At 43.0% G+C, this 13,848-nt stretch overlaps 1 pseudogene; it reads right to left on the reverse strand.

Annotated features, from left to right (window-relative positions):
- Positions 1–10,131: 10,131 nt before the first annotated feature.
- On the reverse strand, positions 10,132–13,316 carry LOC141191672 (phosphatidylinositol-3-phosphate phosphatase MTMR7-like; annotated as a pseudogene).
- Between the last annotated feature and the right edge of the window lie 532 nt (positions 13,317–13,848).

Here is a 13,848-nt window from a genome sequence, read left to right on the forward strand (position 1 = left end):
CCTTTGAGCTCATGATTCTCATTTGGTCTGACATGCACTGTGAGCTTTGAGGTCTTATATAGACAGGTGTGTGCCTTTCCAAATCAAGTCCTATCAGTTTAATTAAACACAGCTGGACTCCAATGAAGGAGTAGAACCATCTCAAGGAGGATCACAAGGAAATGAACAGCATATGACTTAAATATGAGTGTCTGAGCAAAGGGTCTGAATACTTATGACCATGTGATATTTCAGTTTTTGTTTTTTTAATTTGCAAAAATTTCTACATTTCTGTTTTAATCACACGCTGATGGCCTATCTTATGAAAAGAGTCAAGTCCCAGACAACCGTCTTTTACTCTTTACTGCCATCTTCCCCATATTTAGGGTGGATAGTGTAGGGCGCCCATTGTTCATACCCAGAATCTATGCCTGTTCCATGTGCAGGAGGTGTGAGTTGTATATATTACACAAAGGCCAACATTGGAGATGAACTCCAATCTTGACTGTTTTAACCCCTGTGATCAATAGTGACTTTATTAGTCAATAAAGACTCATTCAGACGTCCGTGGTAATCAGTCCATGTACGGACTTTCCCGACCCTAACGTGACTGCTTTATATATTTCTATGAAGCTGTAGACACTCCTGACCCGAGGGCATGTCATTCTGTACGGGGAGTTGGGGAGGAACGTCAATGTTACTTTGTAACCGCACAGATTTATGTGTCATTTATGTCCATTTTATAGTATTGGGGTAATTCACCTGGGGGATCTAATAAATTCCAAATCATCAAATATTCTGAATTATTACATGTCCGTCATAAAGTATACAAACCTCCCTTGGATTGGTATAGAGAGCCCAAAAACAAGCTGCTAATTCAAAATGTTATCAGGGTAATTTCCTAATTTTCTGCTCAGTTTCTTGCTTCTGATCTTGTAAAATTCCCCATTCCATTGCTGATCTGTGCCAGATTATCTGGTTCATTAACCCTCAACTGGTGAGGTGGGGTTTTTGTCACGCAACTGGTGAGGTGGGGTTTCCTATACCCCAGTGTTTAGAAATCTCTTATTTTTACAGAAAATGCGAAGATCACGTTTGTTTTAATCGTTTTCTTATTGGCGATTGATTGCATATGAGTGTAACAAATTTTTGACACCCACAAATGGATGGAAGCTAGTGAGACACGTATCCTCATACCAGCATTTTTCAATGAATGGCAGCCGAACAAAAATTCCCTGGGGTGTGGCAACCCCCACCTCACCAGTTGAGGGTTAAAGGGATTTTCCTTTAACCCGTTGGTGCAGCTGTTTTTTTTTTTGTGTTTTTTTTTTTAACTGTGCACTAGTCACCTTCCTTGGGTCCAGCACAGGGTCTCTGCCACTGCTCCCAGTGTCTGTTACTGTCCTTTGGCCTCACGTCGACAGCGCTGCAACCAATAACTGAGATCAGCAGCTTTGCCCGAGTTAACAGCACTACTTGCTCAGAGTCACTGAACTCACTGACTGGCTGCAGCGCTGTCAATGTGACAAATAGCTGACACTCTGCATTAGACCCAGAGAGGGTGACTAAAGTATTGCTTTAAAAAAGAAAAGAAAATTGTATTAAAAAAACTGTAGTGTAATTCTTTAGCATCTTCTATAAGTGCACCATAAATGACTCTAATGCTATGTCCGTAAAGGACAGAGGCCCAATCTAATCTATACACACCAGCACACTGTTATGATCTGCTACAGGGACTAAGGAAAGACAGGAGATCTGTCCCTACAATAGAACTAAACTAGATCCCTACGATGTAACGGGGAACCTGATCCTGCGATCAGACCCGCTAAAGTCCTCGGCTAGTCTGTACGAAGACCTATAGATGTGAGGGAGGGATCCCTACAAGAACTAGGGACTGGGATAAGTTGGACACCTCCTAGCAGAAATAGTAGCAGTCAAAGACAAACACACAACAAAAAGCATAGAGGTCAGAAGACCTAGCAAAACTAACAGAGAACGGCAACAGAGCACCAAGCTAGCTCAAGAGTAGTAAATACAATGAAGTCCAGCAAGGCCAGGAGGGCGGAGCCGGATTAAATAGGCAAAAATGGTCATGTGACCAGCAAACTAAAAAAAACAGGAGAGTTCTAACAGTACCCCCTCTTCTAAGAGGATCCTCCGGATCCCCTAGGCCCAGGCTTACCAGGAAACCTCCTGTGAAAAGCTCTGACAAGTCTGGAAGCAGAAACATCATCCGCCCTCACCCATGAGTTATCCTCAGGTCCGAAACCCTTCCAAGCGACGAGATACTGCAAACTCCCTCTATACCGTCTAGAATTTAGGATGCGGGAAATTTCATATTCCCCGTCCTCCACCACCTGAGGAACAGTGGCAGAGGCGTCACCATCCGACACATCAGCTTTTTTCAACAGAGAAACATGAAGCACCGGGTTAATCTTCCAGGACGTAGGAACCTCCAACCTAACAGCAGATTGGTTAACTATCTGAAGCACCTTAAAGGGCCCTACTAACTTGGGACCCAATTTTTTAGAAGGAATCCTCAATCGCAGATTCTTAGAGGACAACCAAACCATGTCACCAACAGCAAACAAAACCTCTTGCCGTTTCCTATCAAAGTACCTCTTAGATTTTTTGTTAGCCTCCTGAAGATTACCACGCACATCCGTCCAAACTCTCTCCAAATCACCGGAAAAACTCTCCTCCTCAGGCACAGCCGAAACCAATTTGGAGAATGACCCAAAAGACGGATGTCTCCCAGAACAACAAAAAAAAGGCGAACACCCAGCAGAAGAGGATGTATGGTTGTTACGAGCAAATTCAGCAAGTGGCAGAAACTCAGACCACCCCTCTTGATTGTCTGCCACAAAACAACGCAAGAACTGCTCAACATCCTGGTTCTTCCTTTCTGTCTGGCCATTAGACTCAGGATGATATCCGGATGAAAACGACAAATGAACTCCCAACCTGTCACAAAAGGCACGCCAAAAACGAGCCACGAACTGAGGTCCCCTATCAGAAACAATGTCAGTAGGAACACCATGTAGTCTGACAATTTCCTTGACAAAGGCCTTAGCGAGTGTCTTAGCGCAAGGCAGTTTGATGAAGGGAACCAAGTGACACATCTTGCTAAAACGGTCCACGACCACCCAGATGACCGTGAAACCTTCAGAGGGGGGAAGGTCAGTAATAAAGTCCATAGCCAGATGTGTCCAAGGTGCACTAGGAACCTCCAGAGGGCAAAGCAACCCCGCAGCAGGAGCATGCGAAGACTTGGATCTAGCACACACAGTACATTGGCGCACCCACTTAATGACTTCCTTCTGCCATCCAGGCCACCAAAAACTGCGACCCACAAGTCTCTTGGTCTCAGAAATTCCTGGATGACCTGCCAACCGAGACTCATGACACTCAACAAACAAATCTCTCCTAAAGGTCCTAGGCACAAGCAACCTCCCATGGGGAGTGTTAGATGGGGCATTCTCCTGAGCTTTAAGAATCTCATCCTCCAAAACGGAGTCCAAAGCAGCAATCACAACACCTTCTTGTAAAATGCTCTCCTCTTCCTCCTCAACACCGACCATGGGAGAAAAGCTGCGAGACAAAGCATCCGCTTTAACATTCTTGGTACCCGGGATGTAAGTAACGGAAAAATTAAACCGCGAGAAAAAAAGTGCCCACCTAGCCTGACGGGCATTCAAGCGCTTGGCAGCATCAAGATAGATCAGATTTTTATGATCAATGAAAACCTGAATGGGAAATTCAGCACCTTCCAAGAGATGACGCCAGTGTTCAAATGCGAGTTTAATCGCCAGCAATTCCCGATTACCAATATCGTAATTAAGTTCAGTTTCAGAAAATTTTTTTGAAAAAAAGGCACAGGGATGTACTCCATCCTTGTTTTCCTGAGACAACACCGCACCGACCCCCACCGAAGAAGCATCAACCTCAACCAAAAACGGCTTAGTCACATCAGGCTGCATAAGGATGGGGGCAGAGCTGAACCTCTCCTTTAGAAACACAAACGCTTCAATGGCCTCAGAAGTCCACTGAACCGCATTAGCACCTTTCCTGGTGAGATCGGTCAGCGGTTTGACAATAATAGAATTTTTTTTTATGAATTTTCTGTAATAATTGGCGAAACCCAAAAACCTCTGTATCGATTTCAAACCAGTAGGCCTAGGCCATTCCTGCACAGCTTGAACTTTAACCGGGTCCATCTCAAAACCTTCACTGGAGATAATGTAGCCCAAAAAACTAATTCTCTGTACAGCGAACTCACATTTCTCCAGCTTAGCAAAAAGCGAATTGTCCATTAATAACTGTAATACCTCACGTACGCTCCGCCAATGAGACTCCAGATCAGGCGAATAAATCAGAATGTCATCCAAATACACAACCACATTTTTGCCGATTAAAGGTCTAAGGATGTCATTAATAAGATTCTGAAAAAATGCTGGAGCATTGGTAAGACCAAAAGGCATCACCAGATTCTCAAAATGACCCACAGGAGTGTTAAAAGCAGTCTTCCATTCATCACCCTCCTTCATGCGCAACAAATTGTATGCCCCCCGGAGATCAATTTTAGAGAACCACTTGGCCCCCACTAACTGGTTAAACAAATCAGGAATCAATGGCAGTGGGTAAGGATTGCGTACAGTAATTTTATTAATCTCACGAAAGTCCAGACAAGGACGTAAACCGCCATCTTTTTTTTTTACAAAAAAAAATCCAACAGCCACAGGAGACTTGGAAGGCCTAATGTGACCGGCGGCCAAGCTTGTCTGTATGTATTCCTCCAAAGCCTTTCTCTCAGGAATAGTAAGATTAAATAAACGACTTTTAGGAAGAGTCGCTCCAGGGACAAATTCAATGGTACAATCATAGTCTCTATGGGGAGGCAAAATTTGTGACTCCTCCTCAGAAAAAACTCTCCAAAAATCCTGAATAGGTACAGGTAATTCCCCTTTTTCCACCGCAGCAATACGTCCGTTACAACACTTGTCATAACACTTAGGGCTCCAGGACTTAATTTCATTGGTAGACCAATCCAGTACAGGATTATGCAATTTTAACCAGGGTAACCCCAATATTACTGGAGAAGGCAAATTATCCAATACCACCAAATCCAAATTCTCTTGATGAATACCATTAATAGTGAGGGGAAATTCACAGACTTTATGAGTAACACTCTTCAAGGGAGAGCCATCAACAGAAACCACAGCAATAAGGGATGACAAAGTTTTAGGTTCTAATCTAAGTTTTTCCAAGAATCCCCCATCAATCACATTCAGAGTAGAACCACAATCCACAAATACCCGAAATTCAATTAATTCATCCTGAGCAGCGGTAGTAGCAGATAGGAATACTCCCTTAGAATTTAAACAGGCAATACGTGCATGACTGACCATTTTTTTTTCTTTCTTCATACGAAGCACACAGTTCTTAATAAAATGACCAGAATTTCCGCAATAGAAGCACAAGCCTTCAGAAAGCCTGCGGTCTTTTTCCTGAGAGCGGGGTGCCATCGCCCCAATCTCCATCGGCTCTCCATTGTCAGCACAGACCCTCTCAGGACTCGGAGCTGACATAGCAGAGGATTTGCTCTCATTAACCCTAGCACGCAGTCTCCTGTCCACCCGTATAGCTAATTGCATTGCCTCCTGCAAGTTTCCAGGTGTGGGATAAGCAATCAGTAAATCCTTAACCCTTTCACCTAGCCCTGCAAGAAACAAGCTTTTCTAAGCTGAATCGTTCCACCCCACCTGGGCAGACCACCGACGGAAGTGAGAACAATATTTTTCCACATTACCTGATCCCTGCCTCAAACGTCTCAATTCAGACTCAGCAGATGAGACACGATCAGGATCATCGTACAACAAACCCAAAGCAGAAAAAAACTATCCACTGATCTAAAGCACGGATCACTAGGTTGGAGAGAGAAGGCCCATCCCTGAGGATCTTTGCGCAAAAGTGACATTATGAACCCTATGTGCTGTGATTCATCACCAGAGGATCCGGGTCTCAAATGAAAATACAATAAACAAGCATTTTTAAAAGAAAAAAAAATCTTGTTGTTCGCCAAAAAATAAATCAGGCAGACGTACCTTTGGTTCCACAAAATGTGCTCCAGAACAGCTACTCACGTGTTGTTGGAGCTTGGCCACCTCCAGAGAGAGTCCCTGCAAGCGTTGAGCCAAATCTTGAACCGAGACCATGATGGACAACTGGAGGTCTTTCCTTAGAGAAAATTTTTTTTTTTTAGGGCTGGACTTACTGTTATGATCTGCTACAGGGACTAAGGAAAGACAGGAGATCTGTCCCTACAATAGAACTAAACTAGATCCCTACGATGTAACGGGGAACCTGATCCTGCGATCAGACCCGCTAAAGTCCTCGGCTAGTCTGTACGAAGACCTATAGATGTGAGGGAGGGATCCCTACAAGAACTAGGGACTGGGATAAGTTGGACACCTCCTAGCAGAAATAGTAGCAGTCAAAGACAAACACACAACAAAAAGCATAGAGGTCAGAAGACCTAGCAAAACTAACAGAGAACGGCAACAGAGCACCAAGCTAGCTCAAGAGTAGTAAATACAATGAAGTCCAGCAAGGCCAGGAGGGCGGAGCCGGATTAAATAGGCAAAAATGGTCATGTGACCAGCAAACTAAAAAAAACCTAACAGGAGAGTTCTAACACACACACACAATACAAGTGAGTTTAAAAAAATATTTTAATTGCACATTACGGAATAAACTACTTTACATACGTACTTTGTATTGATATAGTCACAATTAGGGTAATATTGCTTGACAACATATTTTAAAATATCTTAAAACAAAAATCAATTTCTGCATATAAATTACAGCCAAAATATGCAACACAAAATCAAAAAATAGATCATGATTTTATTATACTCGTCACAAAAATAAGCAATGATGGCATCAATAAATAAACCATAAATAATATATATAAAAAAAAAACACACAAAACCCTTTGCAATCAAGGAGAACTCCCAAAAGACCTGCGGCACCACCGTTGGGGTTTGCTCACACACAGCGCTTGTGCGGAATTTTTTTTTTTAAATCTTTGTACCATAAATAGCCACAAAATCTCATTCACATGTTGCAGATTTGTTTATTGCCCCACGGTGCGTTCTCAATTCAGGAAGAAGCATGCACCTTTTCATGAACCGTGAGCGTCTGTCTGACTCCAGCACACCTCCTCATCAAGACCAATGTGAACAGCGCCGCTCTTGATGACTCTGGCCCCATCTCTTTTAGGATCATGTTGAGACTGGACAAAAGTAAGAGCTGCTATATTTTTTGCCCTCATTCATTTCGAGGATTAGTGTCCCTTTAAGAGGCTTTCCCTTTCATTGTTTTTGGGAGTTCTACTTTTAAAAGGGTTGTCCTGGATTAGAAAATGAAAACTCTATTCCCCACCTTCCCCCGCAGACACGGCCCCATGTCTGTTACTGCGGCTCAGCCCCTACATCGCTGGGCTCCCACCCCAGGCACAGATCATGGGAAGAAGACGCTGCTTCTGACTATCACGGACCTCACTTATAAGCTGCATCTTCAGAAGATTTTGGAATCTGCAGTTGGAGGGACGGTCATTTTATGATGATCTTCCTATTACATCTAGTAGCTTTGTTCTTGTATTGTAGCACTACAAGCGCTTGTAAACTCGTCTAGAAAACCAATATGATATTGGTCACAATGAGCAGACAAGTCAAGAAGTGAGAACGATTATTCTGGTAAGATTATCCATGCAATTTACAAAAAAAACCTAATAGCAGCTTCAATGAGCATTCAAGATGGCAGCCGTTCACTATGCAGCAGGCGACACGTAAAGGATGGCGGGGGGATACTACACAACATTGACTCTTACCATATTAGTACTAGCCCAGTAATGTGACGCTGAGACCCCACATGTAACTACCGTGCAGCACGAATATAAAAGGATCAGTACGTTTCCTGAAAACCAGTGTCGGAAGCACTTAGAGAGACCCCTATGGCTCTTAGCCCCCAGATAAGATGCAAGGATTCAAGTACGCGGGACCCCGCTAATCCGCTGATGGGCAGGATATCTGCAACGTACAGAGCTGGAATTCCTACAGAAATACAAAAGGGACCAGTAAATTCTGGACTATAAATTCTTATTATCTGCTTTTATTTTCGCTTTTCAAAAGTGGTATCTTATTTTTCCACCCCAATGTATTCTCAAAAAAGTGATGGGAAATGCAATGTGTAGGGCCATCCTATAGGGACCACAGCTGATTTTTCAATTTCTTTGGGGTTACTGCTCTACCTCACTTATATAAGTCAATAAGAAAGTCTCTCCCCACTATATTATGGAGACCTACATAAAAGTGCCAAAGCTTTTTGTTTTTTTTTCTTTATTTCCTCCAATATTGTATTCATACAGGAATGCTTCCATTAAAGTTTGCAACATACTGTACTTTTTGGCATCTGTTTGAAGGATGGACCTATTTTGAAGTTCTGAAAAGTCTAATAGATCTGTACCGATACCGATTAATAATTAAAGGGGTTGTCCCGGACTTTAACATTGATGGCCTTTCTTTAAAGAGGTGGTCCACTACATTGTATAATGACCCCATCGATTTACACATGTTAACTAAATAAATGTTTTTGTAAATACCTCCTGCTTCCATATGTACCTGTGGGTGGCGCTATTGCTGACTGCTCAGTCTGCATCACGTGACCCCGGCTGCAGGTATTTAAAAGGTGTAATTTGATGGGGGCATTATACAATGTAGTGACCACCTCTTTAAGATAAGTCATCAATGTTTGATCAATTGGGGTGCTCATTGGCGGAGCTGCACTGCAGAGCTCTGTGGAGGGAATAGTGGCTGCGGCTGCGTACTACTCATCTGCCCCCTAATGATTTGAATGGGTGGCCGATATGTAGTACTCCGTCAACAGAGCTCGGCACCTGAGCATTTCTGGCCACCGTTGACACAGGAACAGCTACAGCACGCACTATCAATCAGACATTGATGATCAAGTATAGGCCTTCAATAAAGTCTTGGACAGCCCCTTTAAAGTCTCCAAATGAGATTCTGAAGTTTTGTTTCATTGGCAGTCTATGTGGAAACAGTATAAAGTTACAGAAGATCGGACCGATGGTATACCATAGCACAAAACATTAGTCTTTAAGGGATTATTCAGCCATAGACATTGGGTCATGGTTTTAATCATGTGACGAAAATCACATTGTTTTACTGTAAATTGCTGTGGTCACAGGCCAAACAGTTTATGCTTGCGTCCTTTTTTTCGAACTTTTCTCGGCCAGGTGGCAAGAACCTTACATGTGATAGTCATGCCTAACATAACTAGGAGGTAGGGAATTAATACCCAATGTCAGATGCATGACCACCATTAGTCTACCAGCAACTTACACAGAAGCAAAGCACATTCAGATCTTTCACACAGTGGACCTAAACCCGAAAACCATGTAAGTGTCCATATTTCCAGTACAGGGCACCTTTGTCAATGACAAACCTTAAATATACAAATATATTGGGACAGGATTCATGCTCCACGGACATGTGGTTTGAAATCATGAAAGGAAACAAAATGCATTATAAGGTTGGCTCTTAAAAAAAGATAACTGTTCATGAATATTCCCGGAGGCTGCAGACACGCACTTAAGGCGTAGAGCCAATAAACGATGAACGAGCGCTCATAGGAATCATTTCACCATACGATTATTGGCCCATCTAACCAGGACCACAATCGGCAGACAAACTAGGAAAGCACCGTTTCATTGGGTGCGATACATTTTATGCATTCATTAAAATTCTTAACGGCAGCACATTGCTCAGTGTAAACAGGAGACGTGCTGCTGATAACATGATACCAGATTATTAGCGATCATTGTGTCCCCGTCATTGTTTCGTCAACCTGTGTATGCACTTTTCCAATTGTCAGTCGTTCAATTGCCTGGATCAGACCGACTATATAGGACATTAGTATCTGGTCTCCGCTGCACAAACTACCACTGATACATGTGAACAAAGCCGATATGTTTTTTTTTCCCCCAGTATATCCCTCCCAGCTTACATCACTCCCTACAAATAAATAGAAGCACTAATATAATAGCAAGTGGTTAATAAGACCTCTAAGCAGTCAGGAACACTGTTCATCTGAATCGGGATCCTTCCCACTGTCTCGCTGGGTAACGAGTCTCCACCACTCGGAGACTGGCAGCTCAAGTCCTCCACCCCAGATTCCTGGTCACTGTTAGCCGACAGGTCGGGGTCCGAGCTCTTCAAATGGTCCTGGGTTAGGATCAGGGCCGAGTCCTCCTCACCTTGGGATGGACTACGAGAGGGAAACAGCTTCAGGTTGGTGCTGTAATCTTGGGGCGTATTAGCCGGAGAGTGTTTGGTGATGCATATCTGGAAGTTGTGGATTTTTGGCTGGTCATTGAGATTCTTGTAGGTTTCATTTGACTCTCGAGTTTCCAGTTTTGTTAATCTCTAAAGGAAAAATTGTTAGACAAGAGCAAAAGTTACATTGGGTTAGGGCATGTTAATGTAACCTCTACATGCAAGTCGATCAGCAGTGGTTTAATGGTCTGTTTAGTAAGGCCGGCCGCACTTATGTTATCGTCAGCACATTTCTCGTTTACACAGGACAATGTGCTGCTAATGATAATTTTTAAACGTGCTCAAACATTATCACACCAATGAATGTTTTGCCCCTCCATTGGATGTTTGATGGCCTGTTTAGGCAGCCAACAGTTGGGAATGAGGGAACGCTCCCTAACCCAATTATTGGCCTGCCTAAATGAACCTTTACTTGAAAACTTTATACCAATGAACAAACTTCTCTGGTGCCATAAGAAAGCCATAACGCCACAGTGCTCAGGCATTACTGACATTGAAAAGACACAAGGTAGAGACCCTGGTTACAGTGATGTGTCACTTAATGGTCTGATTGCTGTAGTTTTTATAAAATCACTATTTTATCAGCAAGCAGATTATCATTAGGGACTAGTAAACCTGCTGCCAGGTAGTCCTACATATTCATAAGCTCTGTACAACCCCGCCCCCATCACTGATTGGCAGCTTTCTGCAAATGTAGTATACACAAAGTGGCCAATCAGTGGTGTGGGCGGGGTTATACAGAGCTCAGCAGTCAGAGAACTGCCAATCAGTGATGTGGGTGGGGTCTGCTGCAGATAACACAGTAATTTTATCAAAATGACAGCAGGTAGCCCAGTAAGTGACAGATTGTTGGAATCAGGGCCTCTGCCCCTATATTGCGCTGCACTCAGATGGGTAGCAAAAACCTGGTAACAGATTCCCTTTAATGGTGCTCTCTTCCAGTTATTGTGTTGGAGAACACCAAAGACGTAGGGCATCGGCTAAAAATGATTGCCTCTTTTTTATCTTGTGCAGGGTTTCTATATATAATCATTTAAAATTGTTTCTCAGTCACCATTAAAAGCTGAATTGGTTTACACTGAAACCTAAGCGGAGGTATAAACATCAAAAACATATAGGCCAGGAAGCTGGATTTTCAGTATTTCTACCACACCTTCTCCATGAACTCCATTTCCTCCTCCAGCTGCTGCGTCTCTTCTTTTACTGCCTGAAGAAAATCAGTGACTGACTGGCGAGGGTGCATTCCTTTCTCAAATCGGTTATAGAGGCCCCTCCAAAACCTTCCATGGTGAAAAATAAGTCTGAAGAGTTAGTATATGCACAAGTACAGAAGATTATCATCGAGCAATTCTCATGATATATGTTCTTAAGACGTGCTAGCTCATGGTACACACATGAAGGGCTAGCTCACAATGCTGTATATTCTCCCATGCCAGAGAATTGGGCCGATTATGCTAATGACACTCTGCTTTAACTCTGAGTGTGATCCAATTTTCTCGCATGGAAGAATTGCAGCACAGGTGTGGAGAAGATGGAGGACTTAATTTTTCCATCTTCTCCATTGTCTCTGTGCACGTACATCAGACTGCACTCGGATAACATAGTATATTATTGGTCCGAGTGCTATCCGATAAAACATCACATAGCACTAGCACTCGGCCGTGTTACGTGGCAATGTGAGCGAGTCCTAATGAGTCCCTCAGTGGCTGATCTATGGCTGGTGACTTCAGATCAGTGAAAATATGTGGTGGCAAGTTGGGCCTCATTACTCGGACAGCACACTGACACATCCTATCCTTACACTATTCACATGTCCGTTCTGTTATTTTGCTGACTGATGGTCTGTATATAAACAGAGACATCCCCTACATTGACCTTATTTGCGGACATCCAAGTTGCATCCTACTGCTATTCTTCATTTTCACTGACTGGGTACTTGAAGAAGCTTGGGAAACCTCTGTCACGTTGTTTTTGCATATGGCAAAACCATTGATAAAAACGGACATGTGGACTAAATATACCCGAAAATTGGATCTAACACACTTGCAAAATTGGTCTGTTTTGTAACGGCAAACAAAAAAAAAACAGCTTTTCCCTGGATTCACACGTGTGTTTTGCGGTCTGAGTATGCTTCAATACAAAGACTGGCTTCAGGTCTCCTGACCCAAACTCGACTTTATATTATGCGTTTATATAGAAAGTTCCCGTTCAGGGACATCCGCATGCCCTATTAAAGGGGTTGTACCAAGTATATAAGTAATCCCCTATCAACAGGATTTAGGAATTGATCGCTAGGGGTCAGTTCCACAGAGAATGAATGGAGTAGAGATGTACATGCTCCACCTCTGCTCTGTTCAAAGCTTGCTCTACAGAACCTCCTGGGGATTGTTGGGGGTCCCAGCGGTCTGACCCCCAAAGATCAATACTTTATCGCAGTCTAAATATGTACAAAATGAATCACCGTGTCACAAGCTGTCATAGATGTCAGTAAATCTGTCTAAAGTGAATTGATTTGTGCCAGGCAGAAGATAGAACTGACGAGTGAGCTCTGACGCAACCCCTAAATGTAGACCATGGTTACAAGTGGGAAGAGTGTTGGGCCTTGGATTTCACCACTGAAGGACACATTGGGCTCATGATACGTCACCCCGCTTCTTTCACCTGTAAAGTTAGGGTTGATGTTTCTATATATGAATGATAAGTATATGGTGTGTTAGAGTTCTGCTGCTTTATTCAGTGCAGAGGAGGAATCAGAATAACCTCTTACCTGAAGTGGCATGGAGTGGTGTGTGGTCTCAGAGTTCCTTGGGTCTGACTGTGATCTGCTCTGTACAGAGGGTTCATGTAATCCAACCGCTGCTTCCACAGGTAAGACCAGAGGGAGTAGGTCCTCTCCTGAATTCTGGAAGATGATGATTGCATCACTGATATATTGAGATTATGAGAGCTGCAAGTATACCCGTCACCACTGCAACCTGCACTAACACTAAGGGCTCATTCAGACGTACATTTTTTGTGTACGAGTCCTATTTGTGTTATTTCCAGATAGCACTTGTACCTAGAAGAGTGAATGGGGCCATTCACATATCTGTGATTGTTTGAGAGACGGAAAATCGTGGCAAAATGTACGATAGTTATCTGAGTGTCAGGTCAAAATTAACAATGCACATCCATGGGTCAGTGAAAAAAAAAAATCAGCCAACAATTAATTGCCATCTGAGCGCTGTCCAGTTTTCCAGGTCTGTTTGATGGAAAAAGATGAAGAAACTGAAGCTCAGGCCAAACTCTAATGATAAAAACTGACACTGACCAAACTGGTGAAACTGTGCCTGATTCTCTTATATGAATGAGCCACAAGTTCTATAGCTTTCAGTGTTTCTTTGCATAGTAGCTGTGTAGCTTCATAGTCAAAATTGGAAAATCCAGTTCCAGAAAGTAGATGGAAAGATGCACT

The sequence above is a fragment of the Phyllobates terribilis genome, unplaced genomic scaffold (genome assembly GCF_046119375.1).
Source record: "Phyllobates terribilis strain yellow unplaced genomic scaffold, ASM4611937v1 Scaffold_49__1_contigs__length_9717188, whole genome shotgun sequence".
In the NCBI taxonomy this organism is placed as follows: domain Eukaryota; kingdom Metazoa; phylum Chordata; class Amphibia; order Anura; family Dendrobatidae; genus Phyllobates; species Phyllobates terribilis.